Raw genomic sequence first — 18,343 nt, 5'->3', positions numbered from 1 at the left:
AGTTTCCATAAACAATCCAGCATCTTCCCCTTGTTTTAGAATGATTCCCATATTTTTTTCTTTGACACCTTTTTACTTTAAGCCCCTTTTTCTGTCCTCAAGATTTTAACTAGCAGATTTCTTAAAATATTTCAAAATGTCTTCACCATGTGTTAATTTCCAATGGATTTTTTGTTTTCCTTCAATCAGTGATTAAGTTTCCCATTCAGTTATACTTTTGGTTATGTTACTCACTCATTTTTACTGATTGATTTCACAAGTAATTATTGAAACTTTATTATGCTACCCACTACGCACAGCACTGTAATACAGAGGAGAACAGAAAACAAAGCTTCCTTTAATCAAGAAGTTAAAATCCAGGGCGCCTGGGTGGCTCAGTTGGTTGAGCAACTGCCTTCAGCTCAGGTCATGATCCTGGAGTCCTGGGATCGAGTCCCACATCGGGCTCCCTGCTCAGCAGGGAGTCTGCTTCTCCCTCTGACCCTCGTCCCTCTTGTGCTCTCTATCTCTCATTCTCTCTCTCTCAAATAAATAAATAAAATCTTAAAAAAAAAGAAGTTAAAATCCAACTCCCTAAGATAAAAGGGCATAGGTGGAAGTTTGCCAGAATCAGTTCTTTGTCCTTCTTAAATATATTTGAATATTGTATAACATAACCTGGTAGTAATGTGGGTATGAGAACTTAATTACTCTGACATCTTGCCATAAGAAAGTAATTATCTCAACTAATTTGATTTCCTCACTTTATCACAAACAACTGGGTCTACAGTTCAAGGCAACAATTTGAAATGCATTAAATAATATTCATAAAAAAATAAAAGACTTGATATGTTAACCTCCTGATTCAGAGTTCGACATGGGCTTGGAAAACATATTGCCCTATAATTTAATCTTTCTAAATAAATAAATAAACATTGAATCAGTGGAATTGCTATGTGTCAAACATGCCTGCTTATTTCTTTAGGGCAATAGCCATCTGTTCAATGGAGTTTTTATAGGCAAACCTAAGTTATGGATTTATTCCTTTTCATTCTACATCTAGATTTATTTGTCTATTAAGCTGTGAGAACAGGAAATCAGACAGTGAGGGGGTTCGCAGGGGATAACAACAAAAATGACCACTTATGTATTGTATTTTTCCACTTGAGACTTTTATATATCTCACATATACAACTTGGATTTATATAACTGATGAAACAAGTGGATTTAGCCAAATTTAAAACTCTGAAAGGAAGTTTGCTTGTCTCACCACTTTGAACATAAATTTTATATCACATACATCTCTAGTCTGATTTATTAATGATTAAACACTGTGAGTAACATAGTAAATTAAAGCCAGATTAGTAATCTCAAATTTTGGGAATCAATCATTATGTCATTATGATGCTTATTTCCATTTTGCCTTTTATCTTGGTGAATATTATTTAAGGTTCATATAAAGAGAATATAAATATTTTATTTGTAACAATAGAAATACAACCAGATATGCAGGGGTAGAGATCATAATGGATATAAGAATTTTCATAGAATGTAGCAGATGGCTATTTGAACCATCTAGATTTTATGTTCTGACAAACACATAAGATGAAAAATCTACTAAACCAAGTGAAGGGTCTAAGAACATAAATAATGGTGAATGCTTGCAGAAAATGCTATTTACTAGTGTTTTATGTTCATCCAAGCCATCTACTACTTTCCCAGAACTATACCTAAATTGGTCATAGCTAATTCCACAACATTTTAAAAGGTCAATTATCCCACATCTTAAAGTGGTTGGATTTAATGAATATTTGAAATGGTAATGGCCTACTTTCTGTTGGGTTGTGCTTTAAGAGTCAACCTTAGATTGAATGCCAACTCAATATTTCATTTGACCTTATGATTCCAGTGGAATAAGTGCAAAAGGACATTTGTAATTATTGGAAATGAATTATGTTTAAAAAACTACTTTTACTGACTGTTTAATATGATGAGATACAAGAGTACCCAGTAAATTTGATACCATTAAAATATCCATGGGAATACACTTAAAGAAATAAACCCCAATACCTTTTAAAAATGAAGAAAGAAATCACATGATGGAAATAGTTATTTATTCATTTATTCTATAATTTGAAATATATTTATTCAACACATGGAATGTGCCAGACATTGTGCTAAGTGCTGGAGATAAAAGGCTATGGAAAAGAAGATTGACCCCCACTCTAAATAATTATATAGATTACTGAGGGGAGGCTTCTTTAAAGTATGTGATGCTTAAGTTGATACGTTATGGATGGTTAGGAGTTAATTAGCAAGTAGATAAACCCTGTGGTGAAGGCCAGGCTATTTGAAGAACCAGGGTGACAGGAACCCTGAGCACAAGGGGAAGAACGGTACATAATCAGCTAAAAGAGGTAAAGCAGAGTCTAGAAAATGCAATTGAGTAGATGAAAAGTAATGTGTAGTCACTGGAAGATTTAAAAAAATAATGATAGTGGGGGTAGGGCATAATTTGAAATAATTTTTCTGTTTAACATTTCATTGTGATATAATTTATATACAGTAAAACACACCCTTTCAGATGTACAATTCTATGAATTTTGATTGTTGGATACAGTCATTTAAAAAGTTGCCTGGTATGTTTGCTAGAAATCCCAATGTGTTCTCTAGTATGTGGTTTTCTGGTCCGAAAACTGACTCACATCTAGACACTGGGCAAAGGATGTGACTTTTTAAATGGACATCTGCCCTTAGTTTCCTGGTCATTTATCTTTGATTTCTTCTGATGGAAAAAGCCAACTAGTATCCTTATTGGCTGGCCTTTGTGACACCCTCTGTTATTAACCATTTCTGTGTCTGTGGGTCAGTGTATCATTCTGACCCTGTGATTGGTGAATGTTGTGTCTGCTACGTTCTGCTTCTCAGTGTCCTGTTATCTTTGTTGTTAGCAGTAAGCACTGTCATGGAACAGCTTCTCTGGCCTTCAGTTCTGACCTCAGACAGCCACTCATAACTGTTTTAGTAAATACTGATGCTCTTCTCACCATCACATCCTTTATGGCCTTGGTGAGAAGTATAACATCTGAGCCTCACTGTGGAACATCACCTTCTGGGTCTTTTGGCCTTATATTTCATGTATCCTCCAGCATGCCTACCTCCTCGGAATTTTTGTTGTTGTTGTCCTCATTACTGTTGTCCTTGTTGTCTCTATGTTTATGTATATATTTATTCTTCCTTTTTCCAAGTTTTTATTTAAAGTCCAGTTAGTTAACATACAGTGTAATATTAGTTTCAGGTGTATGGTTTAGTGATTCAATGCTTCCTTACATCACCCGGTGCTCATCACAAGTGCCCCCTTAATACCCATCACATATTTAACCAATCCCCCCACCCACCTCCTTCCATCAACCCTCAGTCTGTTCTCTATAGTTAAGGGTCTGTTTTCTGGTTTGTCTCTGGTTTTTCCCCCCTATGTTCATATTCATATCTGTTTGGTTTCTTATGGTATGGAATTTCACACCTGTTGTTTCCTATTGTCTTTCTCTGACTGATTTATTTTGCTCAGCATAATACCCTCCAGTTCCATCCATGTCAACAAAAATGTTAAGATTTCATCTTTTTTGATGGCTGAGTAATATTCCATTGTATATATGGACCACATCTTCTTTATCCATTCATCTTTTAATGGATATCAGAGCTCTTTCCATAGTTTGGCTATTGTGGACATTGCTGCTATAAACATGGGGTGCACATACCCCTTTGGATCACTACATTTGTATCTTTGGAGTAAATGCCCAGTAGTGCAATTGCTGGGTCATAGGGTAGCTCTATTTCCACTTTTTGAGGAACCTCCATACTGTTTTCCAGAGTGGCTGCCCCAGCTTGCACTCCCACCAACAGTGTAGGAGGGTTCCCCTTTCTCCGCATCCTCGCCAACATCTGTCGTTTCCTGACTTGTTCATTTTAGCCATTCTGACTGGTGTGAGGTGGTATCTCATTGAGGTTTTGATTGTATTTCCCTGATGATGAGTGATGTGGAGCATTTTTTCATGTGTCGGTTGGCCATTTGTAGGTCTTCTTTGGAGAAATGTCTGTTCATGTCTCCAGTCCATTTCTTGACTGGATTCTTTGTTTTGGGGGTGTTGAGTTTGGTAAGTTCTTTATAGATTTTGGGTACTAGACCTTTATATGATATGTCATTTGCAAATATCTTCTCCCATTCTATAGCTTGCCTTTTAGTTTTGTTGACTGTTTCCTTTGCTGTGCAAAAGCTTTTTATCTTGATGAAGTCCCAAGTGTTCATTTTGCTTTTGTTTCCATTGCCTTTGGAGATGTGTCTAGCATGAAGTTGCTGTGGCCAAGGTCAGTGAGGTTGCTGCCTGTGTTCTCCTCAAGGATTTTGATGGATTCCTGTCTCACATTTAGGTCTTTCATCCATTTTTAGTTTATCTTTGTGTGTGGTAAAAGGAAATGGTTTCATTCTTCTACATGTGGCTGTCCAATTTTCCCAACACCATTTTTTGAAGAGACTGTCTTTTCTTCCATTGAATATTCTTTCCTGCTTTGTCGAAGATTAGTTGACCATAGAGTTGAGGGTCCATTTCTGGGTTCTCAACTCTGTTCCATTGATCCGTGTGTCTGGTTTTGTGCCAATACCATACTGTCTTGATGATGACAGCTTTGTAATAGAGCTTGAAGTCCGGAATTGTGATGCCACAAGCTTTTGTTTTCTTTCAACATTCCTCTGTCACTTCAGGGTCTTTTCTGGTTCCATACAAATTTTAGGATTATTTTTTCCAGCTCTGTGAGAAAAGTTGATGGTATTTTGTAGGGATTGCATTGAATGTGTAGATTGCTCTAGGTAGCATAGGCATTTTAAAAATATTTGTCTTTCCAAACCACTAGCATGGACTAGTTTTCCATGTCTTTGTGTCTTCCTCAATTTCTTTCATCAGTGTTCTGTAGTTTTTAGAGTACAGATCATTTACCTCTTCGGTTAGGTTTATTCCTTGGTATCTTATGGTTTTTGGTGCAATTGTAAATGGGATCAATTCCTTAATTTTTTTCTTCTGTCTCATTGTTAGTGTATAGAAATGCAACTGATTTCTCTGTACTGATTTTATATCCTGCCTCTTTGCTGAATTCCTGTATGAGTTCTAAGAATTTTGGGGTGGTGTCTTTTGGATTTTACACATAAAGTATCATGTCATCTGAGAAGAGTGAGAGTTTGACTTCTTCTTTGCCAATTCAGATACTCTTTTATTTCTTTTTGTTGTCTGATTGCTGACAGGACAATCTACTTGTAGGACTTCTACTACTATGTTGAACAACAATAGTGAGAGTGGACATCCCTATCGTGTTACTGACCTTAAGGGTAAAGCTCTCAGTTTTTCCCCATTGAAAATGATTTTCACGGTGAGGTTTTTATATGGCTTTTATGATATTGAGGTATGTTCCTTCTATCCCTACACTGTGGAGAATTTTAATCAAGAAAGCATGCTGTATTTTGTCAACTGCTTTTTTTTTTAATTTTTTTATTGTTATGTTAATCACCATATATTACATTATTTGTTTTGGTGTAGTGTTCCATGATTCATTGTTTGTTCATAACACCCAGTGCTCCACGCAGAATGTGCCCTCTTTAATACCCATCACCAGGCTAACCCATCCCCCCACCCTCCTCCCCTCTAGAAACCTCAGTTTGTTTTTCAGAGTCCATCATCTCTCCTGGTTCATCTCCCCCTCTGACTTACTCCCCTTCATTCTTCCTCTCCTGCTATCTTCTTCTTTTTCTTTTTTCTTAAAATATGTTGCGTTATTTGTTTCAGAAGTACAGATCTGTGATTCAACAGTCTTACACAATTCACAGCCCTCACCGTAGCACATATCTTCCCCAATGTCTATCACCCAGCCACCCCATCCCTCCCACATCAGTTGAAAGGATCATATGGTTCTTTTCCTTTCTTTTATTAATGTGATGTATCACGTTGATTGATTTGCGGATGTTGAACCACCCTTGCAGCCCAGGAATAAATCCCACTTGATCATGGTGAATAATCCTTTTAATGTACTTTTGGATCCTATTGGCTAGTATCTTGGTGAGAATTTTGGCATCCATGTTTATCAGGGTAGTTATGATTTATATTTTCCTGATGATGAGTGATGTTGAGCAACTTTTCATGTGTCTGTTAGCCATATGGATGTCGTCTCTGGAAAAATGTCTATTCATGTCTTCTGCTCATTTCCTACTAGATTATTTGTTTTCTGGATGTTGAATTTGGTAAGTTCTTTAGAGATTTTGGATATTAACCCTTTATCAGATATGTTATTTGCAAATATCTTCTCCAACTCTGGAGGTTGCCTTTTAGTTTTGTTGATTGCTTCCTTTGCTGTGTAGAAGATTTTTATCTTGATGAAGTCCCAATAGTTTATTTTTACTCTTATTTCCCTTGCCTCAGGAGACATATCTAGGAAGATGTTGCTACAGCCGATGTTAAAGAGGTTACTGCCTGTGTTCTCCTCTAGGAATCTTGATGGTTTTCTCTCTCACATTTAGGTCTTTCATCCATTTTGAATTTTTTTTTTTTTTTGTGAATGGTATAAGAAAGTGTTCCAGTTTTCCTAAAACCATTTGTTGAAGAGACTGCCTTTCTTCCATTGGATATTCTTTTGTGCTTTGTTGAACATCAATTTAACCATATACTTGTCTTAATAGATGCAGAAAAAGCATCTGACAGAGTACAATATCCATTCATGATATAAAGCCTCAACAAAGTAGGGATAGAGGGAACAACCTGAACATAATAATGGCCATATATGAAAGAAACATAGCTACTATTGTCCTCAATGGGCAAAAACTGAGCATTTCCTCTGTGATCAGGAAAAAGACAGGGATGTCCACTCTCACCACTGTTATTTAACATAGTACTGGAAGTCCTAGCTTTAGCAATCAGACAACAAAAAGAAATAAAAGGCATCCAAATGAGCAAGGAAGAAGTCAAACTTTAACTATTTGCAGACAACTTGATACTCTATGTAGAAAACCTGAATGACTCCACCAAAAAGTTTCTAGAACTGATGCATGAATTCAGCAAAGTTGCAGTTTACAAAATCAATGTACAGAAATCTGTTGCATTTCTATACACCAATGATGAAGCAGCAGTAAGAGAAATCAAGGAATTGATCCCATTTATAATTGTGACAAAAACCCTAAGATACCAAGGAATAAACCTAACCAAAGAGGTAAAAGATCTGTACTCTGAAAACTATAAAACACTTATGAAAGAAATTGAAGATGACACAAAGAAATGGAAAACCATTCCATGTTCATGGATTGGAAGGACAAATAATGCTAAAATGTCTATACTACACAAAGCAATCTACACATTTAATGCAATCCCAATCAAAATAGCACCAGCATTTTTCACAGAGCTAGAACAAAACTTTAATGTTTATGGAAGCACAAAAGACTCCGAATAGCCCCATAGAAATCTTGGAAAAGTAAAACAAGCGATAGTGACTCTTAAGGACAGAGAAAAAACTGAGCATTGATGGAGAGAGGTGGTTGGGGGCTGGGCTGGATGGGTGATGGGTATTAAAGAGGGCACTTTTTTTAAGATTTTATTTATTTATTTGACAGAGAGAGAGAGAGAGACAGCAAGAGAGGGAACACAAGCTAGGGGGAGTGGGAGAGGGAGAAGCAGGCTTCCCGCGGAGCAGGGAGCCTGATGCGGGGCTCGATCCCAGGACCCTGGGATCATGACCTGAGCCGAAGGCAGACGTTTAACCGACTGAGCCACCCAGGCGCCCCTAAAGAGGGCACTTCTTGTGATGAGCACTGGGTGTTGTATGTATGTAATGAATCACTGAATTCTACTCCAGAAACCAACATTGCACTATATGTTAGCAATAAAATTTAAATAAAATAAATAAATAGATAGATAGATAGAAAAGCAAAGCTGGAGGCATCACAATTCCAGACTTCAAGTTATATTACAAAGCTGTAGTGATCAAGATAGTATGGTATTGACTCAAAACTGGCACATAGAAAAATGGAACAGAGTAGAAAACCCAGAAATGAACCTGGGACTTTTCTTTGATATGTTTCTCCAGTATCTGCCATAGCAATTCTGGCATTTCACTTCTGCTCAATGAGGTCATCTGTTTTTCATGTTTTAAAAGCCATTCCTGAAGCTAGTGTGAAGCATCTGGTGCTAAACTGTATCTCAATTGAATGCTCCCAAATCAATAAACTCTTCTTTATCCAAACTTAGATTCTGTCCCTTTGTTCAAGAATTTTTGTAATCTATTCATGCATATACTTTCCCAGTTCCTTAGACTATATTTTGGCCAAGTTCTCAGCTCTTTTGAGGTGTAATCGATTTTCCTCCCCATCAGGTTCACCATGACCTTGGCTGGGTTATGCCGTGAATTAACCCTAGTTATAGGTTAGTGTCTAGGAGGGAGATGATGAGCATATTCTGTGGAGGGCACATGTTTCCATGCAGGTGAGAGGCCTCTGCACTGTCTTCAAGAAAATTGGGATGCTAGCTCTTAACATGAAGGAGTAGACCACTTCAGCATGGTCAAAAGGTTAAAAAAGATCTGGGAAGTTAAGATGTTTTATACAATTTACCAGATGTCCCATCCCCAAATATGGCAGGGTCCCATATTTTTCCAAAACAGAGCCCTGACTCAGAGAAGAGACTACTTTGATGGAATGTTTAACCTTCCATGGTATTCCACCACTCTGTTAAGTCCTGGGACTAGTCCTCAGCTCTGCACTCTCATTGCAAGATATGAGTCTCTTTCTAATCTGTAAGAAGGTCCTCTGGCTTTCACACTTGGCTATTACTAGTCTGTTAATTGCCTGTAACTTTCACTATCTTTTCCTGAGTATGAATATCTGTATAATTATCATTTACCCTGTACTTCTCAAACACCCAATAAGTTATAGATTCACCTATTAGTGTTTTTTAAAATTGGATTGCTTTATTGTTCTAGGAGTTTCCTGTGTTCCATATCCTACCATGGAGGTAATTCTCATTGCCAGGTTGACAGTAAGTAATGTATCTCCAAAACATTATCGTAATCTGCTTTCTCCGAACACTCATGGTATCACTAATCATAGATTGATTTCTCAAGAAGAAGATGTTGAGATAGTGTTTTGTACACAGCATTTGTTAGGGATCTACACATGTGGAATGGAAGAGGAGAGGCAGGATTGGGAATGATGGAAAAGCAATTTGCTATGCATGCATGGAAGACTGTTGCTCAAACCACTAGGCAAGTCTGGAACACATATAGCCCATCAGAGTTGTCCTACTTTGAGCCAGAATAACTGGACCATTACACCTTTGCCATCAGTCAGTGATTATAAGCTGCCCAAAGAAAGGTGTTCTTTGGGGCAGGGCAGTTCTTTGAAGCTAAGTCAAGCCTGAAGATGCTGATAGGCTGTCTGCTGTCATGTGAGGCAAAAGTTAATGCTTGAAGGATAATCTAGCAGACGCATCTTTATATCTATTACACAGATTAGTCACTGCAAAATACAGATTTAGTAACCTGGAAGTCACATCCATAGAAAATAGCTAAATTGAAGCATAGAAATAGAAAGGAAGAAAAACAAAACAAATTCATGAGAAGAAATTAAGGGACATTGAAAATGTAAACTGGAATGTAATTGGAGCCCCAGAAGAAAAGGAGACATTAAAGTAAATGCAATATTTGAAGTTATAATATCCGAGAGTTTTCAAAATCATGCCAAACCACAAATTCAGGAAACTTAGCAAAGCCCATGAAGAACAATTGCAAACAAGACAAAACAAAACAAATGAAAACAGAACATATCTAAGTATACTCTGGCCAAACTACTGAAGAACAAGACAGAGTAAGAAATCTTAAAAATAACCATGGAGGGAGAACAATATATCCTGGAGCAAAAATAAAAAAGAGTAAGGACTAATTTTTCACCAGAAAACATGAGAGCCAGAAAATGTGGAATACATTATTAAATTGCTGAATGAATATTACTGCCAACCTAGAAGTTTATAGGCAGTAAAGATATCCTTTTACAATGAAAGTGAAAGAAAGACATTTTCAAATAAATGAAAGCAGAGTTGCTGGAGTGGTGGGGAGTGGGAGGGATGGGGTGGCTGGGTGATGGTCACTGGGGAGGGTATGTGCTATGGTGAGTGCTGTGAATTGTGTAAGACTGATGAATCACAGACCTGTACCCCTGAAACAAATATTACATTATATGTTAATAAAAAATAAAAATAAAATAAAATATAAATAAATAAATAAATAAATAAATAAATAAAAGCTGAGAGCATTAGTTGTCAATAGGACTTGAATTATAAGGAAAAATTTCCTCCAGAAGAATTTCAAATCTAAATTATAATAGAACAAAAAAATTGTAGAAGAAACATATGAGGACAAATTATTGACCATGAAGAAGTCAAGGATTTATTTTTAAAAATTATAAACTAGACTATATTAAAATAAGAACTTATGTTCTTAATTTGTTATCACAAGATAACCAAAAGGAAGTAAAAAGGCAAGCTACAAAGTAAAAGATATATGTACTAATACATCTGATGAAGGACACTCCCCCCACATATATATATATAAAACAGCTACCAATCAATACTGAAGAGACTAAAACCCTAATTGAAAAGGCAAAAGACTTAACCAGGCACTTCTTAAACAAGAATATCCAAATGACTGATAAATATATGAAAAGGTACTTAACTGTATTGGTTACAAGAAAATTCAAACTAAAACAAAGGCAATACCAAGCGTTAGCAAAATGTGGAGTCATTGCAATTATCATGCTGGTGGGAATTTAAACCTTTATTACCATTTTGGATACCTGTATCTGCAAATGTCTATTGAAGCTGAACATATGCATACCCTATGAACTTGGAATTCTGCTCCAAGGATTATATTCAACAAAACTGATACATATGTTCTCCAAATTCATGTACATGAATTTTCATAACAGTGCTCCTTGTAATAGTAAAAAATTGGGCACTACCCAAATAACCATCAAAGCTAGAATGGATAAATGGTGGTGTTTTCACACAATAAAATACTACACATGAATTAAAAAGAAGGAACTAATATTATATGCAACAGTATGATTGACTTTAACAAATAGCATATTAAACAATCTAGCTAGACACAAAAAAGTACATACTGTGTGAGTCTATTCATATAAAGTTCAAATCAGATATGATAAGGAATAGCACAGAGGACCATAGGGGAAGGGAGGGAAAACTGAATGGGAAGAAATCAGAGAGGGAGACAAACCATGAGAGACTCTGGACTCCGGGAAACAAACTGAAGGTTACAGAAGCCGGGGGGGTGGGGAGGGTGAGGTGGGGTGGGGGTGGGGGTTGGGAAGATGGTGTAACCGGGATGAGCACTGGGTGTTATATGCAACTAATGGATCATTTAACACTAAATTGAAAATGAATGATGTACTATATGTTGGATAATTGAACATAAAAAAAAGATATGATAAACATCGTCATGGTTATTTTTACCTATAGAGTAGAGGGTAGGTAATAGCTGAATGAGGGCTTCTTGCATGCCTAGATTTTTTGTTTTTGGTTGTGGTCACAGAGCATGTTCCATTTGTGAAATTCATCATGCCTACCTTTATGATTTTTGCACTTTACAGTGATATATTTCATATATATTTTATATATTTTTAATAAAAAATTCAGAGAGAACAGAGAATCTAGAATGACTGTGAATATATAAAAATTATTAGATATAGGTTCCTGACCTAGAAGATAAAAAAGAAGCATTTAAAAAATATATATGCACTCACAAAAATAGTAGAAAAAGTTCAAATGTTATATGTGGATTATACATTATAAGTGATTCTTATTTTTGCTTAGATTTTTAAATGAAAAGTTCCATGCTCTCTGACATAAACAAGCTTTTATTCTTTAATAGGAACAGAATTATTTTAAAATTTCAGTTAAACAGAGACAATTGTTAGGGGGTTGGTAAAAGAAATTATCTCATGACAAATCGTGGCTACTTTAGTACAAAATTTTTATTTATTAAAAAGAACTCTTATGGCCATTTTGTTGTTGTTTCTATTATTTTATTGTGATTAATTGGTAGAAAGACACAACAAAGTCCCATATCATATTGCAGTCACTGATATCAGAACTTAATAAAGTTGGTGTTTTTTAAAATCTGCCTTGGTCTTTCTATCAGCCCAGATTGTTTGCCTGATATACCAAAACAAGCCTCTCTTCAGTTAATCTCCCTGCTAGGCTGCTCCTACTGCCTCTGAAGTTATGCTTCATTGCCTCAAGTTCTACATCAAGATTCTCAAAGTGTTTCATCTTCCCTCTATCATGGTCATTGCCTCCACTTTAGTTTCTATACTAGAAAGGTTCCATAACCCTATTGTATCTTTCCTTCTAATTACTTACATACATCGCATAAATTACATGTGTATATGCACACACACACACACACACACACACACACACACACACCCTAAAAGAAAGAAAAAGTAAAATAAAATCACACTAAATCATAATATAAACTTTAAACTTTTGAAGTTGATAGCCACAATGCCTCGGTTTGCATCTCAGCTCTAACACTTGTTAGCTGTGTGACCATAGGCAAGTGATATTACTCACCTGTTCTTCCTGTTCCTGTAAATCGGAAATAAAGATGGTAACTATGAAATTGTGTTCTTATGAGGACAGCAAGATTTAATTTATGTAAAGCAATTGAAACAGGGGTTAGTACATCCAAAGCATCATATTGGTGTTTGTTTTCATGTTATAACTAATATAATTTTTGTTGTTGTTGTTATTTTTTATTTTGAGAGATCGTGAGGTGGGTGAGGGAGGGTGGTGGCGGGGAGAGGGAGAGGGAGAGAGAATCCCAATCAAGCTCTACGCTCAGCACAGAGCTGGATCTCACAACCTTGAGATCATGACCTGAGAGGAAGTCAAGAGTCCAAGGCTTAACCAACTGAGTTCACCCAGGCACCCCACTCCCAACTTGTTTTTTATTCTGTTTTTCATAGCTAAGAATATAGCAAATAGTTTATCTTTATCCTTATTTCTTATTTCTTATCCTTATATCCTTATTTAAACTTAAGATTTATTTCAGAAGGTTTTCAAGTCACTAAATAGCTTTTTATTTATTGCAATTTTTTTGAGGTGCCATTACTGCCTTATTTTTCTGTTGGTTAGATAGCTAGGTCTTTATTTCTTTTTTGCAAACTTAAATAATCCCGCAATTATCATGTTTGTGCAAAAATGGTTATCTGCATTTCAGAGTACTTCTTCAAGGGAGATTAAAACAAATGGATTGCTAAGCTAAAAAGTAATACAGTTAAAAATATTTATGTCATGCCTAAGGTAAAGAAAAAACTTAATAGACATGTGGTTATGCAGAAAATAGTGCCATCTAATATAACTTTCTGCAATAAAGACAATGTTCTATAATCAGCTGTGTCCAATATAATGACTACTAGCCACATGTGGCTATTGAACTCTTAAATGTGGCTAGTATGACCAAGAAACTGAATTTATATAGCTAGGTGTGGGTAGTGGCTATGGGCAACACAATGTCCATACTTGTGCAACTTCCATCTAAGTCACTCCTATCATTGAAGAAAACTCCCTGCTCTCACTTGATAATACTCCTCTGACACATGACAACATTGCACTAATAATCCCAATTTTCATTATTCCTGTATTTTTAAGATAACTTACCATACTTTTATGAATATTTAACAATATGATGCTTACTTTTGCTCATTTATGATCTTTTCACCTTTCTTTTTCCAGTTTATACACTAAGATTTATCCATGTTGCCTTACGTAGTAGTAGTTTATTTGTTCCCAGGGCTTATAGTATTCCATCTTGTGAGTTTACCACAATTTGTCCATCATACAGTTAAAAGGCATTTAGTCTAAGTTTTTTACTGTTATGCTGTGAGGAATTATTTGTATTTCTCCTGGTGCACATTTTTTAAGAGTTCTAGCAAGATATACAACTAGGAATGAACCTGTTGGGTCATAATATAGGCACGTGTTCAATTTTACTGTATCATTTTCACCTGTATTTCAAAATTATTATACCAGTTAATATTTCTACCCAGAAACTTATCTGCATTCCTTATGTTCCATGCTATTATCAACAGTTTGTTTGCCAGCCTTTTTTTTTTTTAAGATTTATTTATTTGTTGGGGGGGCGGGAGAGGGAGAGAGAACGCACAAGCAGGAGAAGCAGAGGCAGAGGGAGAAGCAGGCCCCCCGCCGAGCAGGGAGCCTGATGTGGGGCTCAGTCCCAGGACCCCAGGATCATGACCTGAGACAAAGGCAGACGCTTAACCGACTGAGCCACCCAGGTGTTCCATGCAAGCCTTTTTGATTTCAAATAGGAGTAGTATTATAGATGTTAATTGAGATCTTAATTGCATATTTCTGATTATTAATGAGTTTGGATATCTTTTCATGTTAGTAGTCATTAATATTTTCTTTTTTGCCAAATGTTTGTTCACGCCTTTTGTTTATTTTTTCTATTGGTTTGATAATTTTTTCTATTGGTTTGATACACACACATATATATATTTATATGAATTCCTTATATATTTTTAGTTTAATAAAATTTAATTATATACTTTAGAGATAATTTTCCTAATTTGTAGTTTGTATGTAAAATATTTTATGGTATCTTTCGACAAATTCAAAATTGATAAATAACATTTAGCAATCTTTCCTTTGAAAGATCTTGGGTCTTGCCTAAGAAATCCTTCCATATCTATAGACCATGCACCTATATCCTTTAAATTTTTCATATATTCAAAAATTTTCATTTCACATTAAATCTTTAGTTAATTTTAAATCCATTGTTCTGTACGTATTGCAGTAAGAATTCAATTCATATGCCCCGGATAACCCAACAATCCCATAACTACTTCCTCCTTTTTTCCAGGGGTCTACAATGCTGTTTCTTTTAAAACAATTTTTCACATATAAATGAAACTGTTTTTGGCTCTCTGTTCTGTTCCATGGTTTAATTTTTCTAGTTCCATGCAACTATTACTATTACAATTTCTGCAGTACAATGCAGAAACTTTGATGATTTGAAGATAACATTTAACTTTAGAATGAATTTTGATAGCTGTGAAGGAAAGACCATCACCTCCCTTTCTTCTCTGGCAGTTTCTCACCTTTCCGTCATTTGCTACATAACTTTTATAGATATATGTCAGGTTATTTAACTATTACAACCAAGATATTGATTTGGCAGTGTGTTCTGTTCTACATATTTCTTATTTTGATATTAAAAATAGCAAGTAGAGAAATCTAAAGCTATCCATGTCTGGATGGAATTTAAAAAAGGAGTTTGAAGGGGTGCCTGGGTGGCATAGTCAGTTAAACGTCTGGCTTTTAGTTTCAGTTCAGGTTGTGATCTCAGGGTCATGAGATTGAGCCCCATGTCAGGCTCCATGTTCAGCTTGGAGTCTGCTTAAGACTCACTCTCTCCCTCTGACCCCCATCCCCTGCTCACATTCTCTCTCTCTTTTTCTCTCTCTCTAAAATAATAAAATAAATCTTTTTAAAAAAAGCAGTGTGAAGATTTGTATAGTAATCATATATTTCCTCTGTTGTCCCGCTACTTATTTTTTCACTTTAAAATATCAATCTCTTGAAAATCCATATATAAATGTGAAATCTCTAAATTAATTTCTTTTTGTTTTAGTGCACAGCAACATTTTTTTAAAAGATTTAATTCATTTATTTGAGAGAGAGAGAATGAGAGATAGCACGCGAGGGAAGAGGGTCAGAGGGAGAAGCAGACTCCCCGCTGAGCAGGGAGCCCGATGTGGGTCTCGATCCCGGCACTCCAGGATCATGACCTGAGCTAAAGGCGGTCGCTTAACCAACTGATCCACCCAGGCGCCCTAAATTAATTTCTAACTAATTATTCTCATGAATTAGGACCTTGGAATGAAGAGCTAGTGTACTAAAGATAAATAAGAAACCATTTTGCCACAGTTGGAATTCCACGGTGGCTCCTGAAATTATCTGTTAAATACTAAGTTTAGTGACAACTGAGGAATATATTCAATATTCCTTACTAAAATCTTTGGAGAGCTACCTTCTCACCTGTGTAAGTTCACTTCCTGGGGACATCATCATGTCTTTTCCATGTTTTTTTATAACAAAAATAATATCAGAGAACATTACTGAACACATACAAAATACCAAGAACATGATTTTAATTTTCATTTCAACCATCATAATTGACAGATGATGACTCAGAAACTCAAATGTGTCAATTACATTCCCCCTTAGTCACATGCCTAGTAAGTGGGAAAACTTGCATTTAAACCCAAATTTATTTGACAGAAAAGTGAAAATTGTGGTTAAATTAAGAGTTAAAAAAAAAGTATGTGGATGTGGCATCTCAGCTTTGGTTTGTGTGGTAGGCTGAATAATCATGCCCCCACCACCTTCCAGTATATCCACATTCTAATCCTCAGAATCTGTGATATGATTAAATTAAAGATCCCGAGATGGTGAGATTATTCTGTATTACCTGTGTGGTCTTGGTATAATCATAATGGTCCTTATTTAGGAGAGACAGATCGGAGTAGTAGTAGGAGACAGATTGACCAAAGCAAGAGGTTGGATTGTTGCCAGTGAGGTGTCACAAGCCAAGGGATTTGGCCTCTAGGTGAATCTAGAAGTTGGCCTCTAGAGGCTTCTAGAACACCCTCTAGAAGTTGAAAATGACAAGGGAACAGATTCTCACCGTAGAGCCCCCAGCCAGAACCATGAATTTTGGATTTCAGACCACCAGAGCTATAAGACAAAGAAATGTGTTGCTATTTTTAGCCATTGAGCTTATGATATTTTGTTACATTAACAATAGCAAACTAATGCAGTTTGCTTTACTTAAATAAAAACACCAAGAATAGTACATCAGTGACTAGCTCTAGATCAGGCAGAATCATTTTCATTTCCTGAACTAACATTGTTAGAGCGTTTACTAATGAACACCTGTTACTAAGAAGATGTCTCCTTTGGGAAACTTATACAGCGGGCCTTAAATATCGTCAAGCTTTCCAGATGAAGTCTTTCTCCTTGGTTTGTTCTCATTTCAAAAACATTTGTGTTTTTATTTTTTCCTTCACAGCCTATTGAGCTTTGCTGTGCTGGAGACTTCCTGCAGCTTTCCTGCCACTGCAACTGAACGATAGGAATACCAGTACCAGTGGGAGCCAAGGCTTCAAAAAACTATTTAAGCCCTTATATGGACACCCCACAAATCTACACATGGACACAAATCTATCAGCCTTGGTCACTAGGAAGCCAGTAAGCTGAAGTCTTGTTTACATATTCTCTATCACCAGACCACCTCTAATAAAAAAACAGTTCATGGCTGTTCTTCAGAGGCTAGATATTTTATGGAGTCAATCCTTACTAAAAACTATATTATGAAAGATATGTCAGGCAAAGATGTTTTGGGTTTACAGATAGCAGTACAATGAAGAAACTTCGATGATTTGAAGATAACATTTAACTTTTTTAATCATTGAGCTTTTTCTTAAACCTATTGGACTGCCAATGCTATTTATAAATTCTAGCAAGTCTAGTCGCATAATTAATGGGATTACAACGAAACATAGTATATACTGGAAAATTTGAAAGGAGTGTATTGGGATTGATTATAATGTATAATTCAGATAAGCATAGATTTTAAAAATTCTCTTGTATTTTTTTACCTATAACTTGCCACCTCTTGCTTAGTTGGAGAAAGAGCATCTCTTTGATGGTTAAAAAAAATACACTAAAACTACTATATTAATTATTTTATTTTATTTTGGGTTAAATAGCCATTCGAAGTCCAAATTGCCTAGTCACATTTTTCCCCCTTTTAAAGGCTTGCTCTCCCCAATCCCCTTTTCCAAATTCCCTAAGTATCAAGAGAATCTTCACTATCTTCTTCAGGTTCATCTTCACCACAGAAAGCAGAGGGGTCTCTCTCATTAGACTGGAACTTGTGTCTACATTAGCCTTTGCAGTTATATCCCTCACCAGTATTCTTCCCAGTATCTGCTTGCCAACAGGAAACATTCCACCCTGAATCTATTCTATACTATCAACTGCAGGACTGTATGAAGCTGTGCTCAGCTACCAGGTACTTCTTGTGACTTGGGGTTATGCCAAAGGAGAAGCTTCAGTGAGAGACATACTATTCTTGAGCTAACACTGTGGGAAGGAGACATCAGTTACTATGTTCTCATATTACCATTCCAAGCTCCATCCTAAACATGCTTTTGATGCAGGACGATTCAGGTTTA

Source organism: Zalophus californianus, chromosome 2, assembly GCF_009762305.2.
Source record: "Zalophus californianus isolate mZalCal1 chromosome 2, mZalCal1.pri.v2, whole genome shotgun sequence".
Lineage (NCBI taxonomy): Eukaryota > Metazoa > Chordata > Mammalia > Carnivora > Otariidae > Zalophus > Zalophus californianus.
This window is presented reverse-complemented; position numbering follows the sequence as displayed.